The sequence below is a fragment of the Chaetodon trifascialis genome, chromosome 14 (assembly GCF_039877785.1).
Source record: "Chaetodon trifascialis isolate fChaTrf1 chromosome 14, fChaTrf1.hap1, whole genome shotgun sequence".
Classification (NCBI taxonomy): domain Eukaryota; kingdom Metazoa; phylum Chordata; class Actinopteri; order Chaetodontiformes; family Chaetodontidae; genus Chaetodon; species Chaetodon trifascialis.
This window is the reverse complement of record NC_092069.1, coordinates 23,924,619-23,927,092: the sequence shown is the minus strand read 5'-3', so window position 1 is coordinate 23,927,092 and position 2,474 is coordinate 23,924,619.

Sequence of the window (2,474 nt, the reverse complement as noted above, 5' to 3'; positions counted from 1 at the left end):
AGGTAGGGGTCATTTAACCGCCAAAAAAATCTATAAACTCATGTTACAGTAAAGTGCTTTTGTTAAAGGTATGTTATGAGGACCCCACACACACACACACCCAAACACACCTGTGGGGAAATGGCAGGTTGTGGTTTGTGTGTCTACAGTCGTCACCCTCACTGTTTGGGGTCATAAATATTCATTTGGCATCTATCAGCCTATAGGGATTAATCCCAGTATGGCTAAAATACAGAACACAAAGCTACATGGCCGGCATGTTAAGTCCATTATACACTGTAAAGTAGCAGGTATTGCCCACAGGAGACTAATGGCTTTTTATCAAGGATCCCTGGAGGGCTGCAGCCCTCCACCTCCAACAGCACAGCTTCCATTAACGCAAGGCAGGTTTAGTTCAAGAGCACATTTTCCAAAATGCAGCTGCTTTAAAAGTAAAATGAGTGACATTAGTGAGACAAACAACCCACGCTTTTGCTCTTTTATTTTCGCAGAGAGCCACCTTTAAGACTGTGGCTCGGCTTGTAATGAAAGACTTCTCTCTGCCGCGGCTCTAATTGACATCGCTGACACAGTTATTTCTTGTGTCTTGACAAGAAAGCTGTTAAATGTCACACAGCTGCACGGATGAGATTTTTAAGGATCTGAAAAATGTGTTGAAATGCAAAGATTCAAACTTGTTTAAAAGGGAAATTGTGTCCAACAGCATCTGGGCTCTGGATCCAACATCCCGCCTCGATGAAAGGTCATTTCATTCAACGTCCTTGTTAAAGCACAAGTACAAACAGACTCATCATTAAACAGCTGCTTTCAAGTGACTCGCATTTACATTTCAATCTAGTTCATTAAGCACAGACACTATAATCCACATCGTGTTTTAACAGTAAGGGATCTGCATTAACTGTACCCCGCACGCTTTAAAATAACACGTTTAGTGTTTACACTCGGCTGCAAAAGCAAAGTCACAACACAACACTGCTGCAGTCAGGCCACGACTGCGGGAAGGCACCTTGAACAAGAAAGAAGAGAAAAACTTATTTTGACAGCAGCAGAAAAAAGACGACATGTGGTGTACTGCAGTAGAAAAGGCATCTGAAGAGGACTGAATCACAGCACCGTCATATGAGCAGAGGCAGGTTCACTGGATGCTTTTTATTTCAGCCGTAATTAGACTGAACGCTGCGTACCTCAAACTGACGAACAGAGCAGCTCATTCATTCCACGTCTGACTCAAAAACACGCTTTCATGCTTTTTCACAACTTCCACCTTTCGATTTCTTTTGCTCGAGCTTTTATAATCGTCTGCAGAGGGAACGGATACTTACATTTGTCTGTCTGTTGTAGTATTGTCTTGTGTGCTGTAGTACTAGTTTGTCTTTTGTAGTTTTGCCTGTTGAAATCCTGTTTTGTCTGTTGTAGCACTGTTTTTTGTCTCTCGTAGTACTGTTTTGTCAGTTGTATTACCGTTTCTTGTCTGTTGTAGTACTGTTGTGTCTGCTGTAGTACTGTTGCGTCTGCTGTAGTACTGTTGCGTCTGCTGTAGTACTGTTGCGTCTGCTGTAGTACTGCTGTGTCTGCTGTAGTACTGCTGTGTGTGCTGTAGTACTGTTGTGTCTGCTGTAGTACTGTTGTGTCTGTTGCAGTACTGTTGTGTCTGTTGTAGTACCGTTGTGTCTGCTGTAGTACTGTTTTGTCTGTTGTAGTACTGTTGTGTCTGTTGCAGTACTGTTGTGTCTGTTGTAGTACTGTTGTGTCTGCTGTAGTACTGTTGTGTCTGTTGTAGTACCGTTGTGTCTGCTGTAGTACTGTTTTGTCTGTTGTAGTACTGTTGTGTCTGCTGTAGTACTGTTTTGTCTGCTGTAGTACTGTTTTGTCTGCTGTAGTACTGTTGTGTCTGTTGTAGTACCGTTGCGTCTGCTGTAGTACCGTTGCGTCTGTTGTAGTACCGTTGTGTCTGTTGTAGTACCGTTGTGTCTGCTGTAGTACTGTTTTGTCTGCTGTAGTACTGTTGTGTCTGTTGTAGTACTGTTTTGTCTGCTGTAGTACTGTTGTGTCTGCTGTAGTACTGTTGTGTCTGTTGTAGTACTGTTTTGTCTGTTGTAGTACTGTTGTGTCTGTTGTAGTACTGTTGTGTCTGCTGTAGTACTGTTTTGTCTGCTGTAGTACTGTGTTGTGTCCACCGCAGTACTGTGTTTGTGTTTTCAGTGCTGTTCGTCTGCGTCTGACCTTGATGGCTTTTATGAAAATGAAAAGGAGTGAAGCCACGCTGCGGTTTGAAAAACCTCTGTTGCCTCCGTGTTATGATCCACATTAAACAGCAGCAGCACAAGTCAGAAAACAACACTCCCTCCTCTCCTCACGAGCACCGTTTTTCCCCAGCCGCCATTATTGAGAGGGACCTCTATTTTGTTCTCAGCAGTGCGAGCTCGGCCCCAGCAGTGTCCAATCTATCCTCCACTTTACCTCCTACCTCTGCC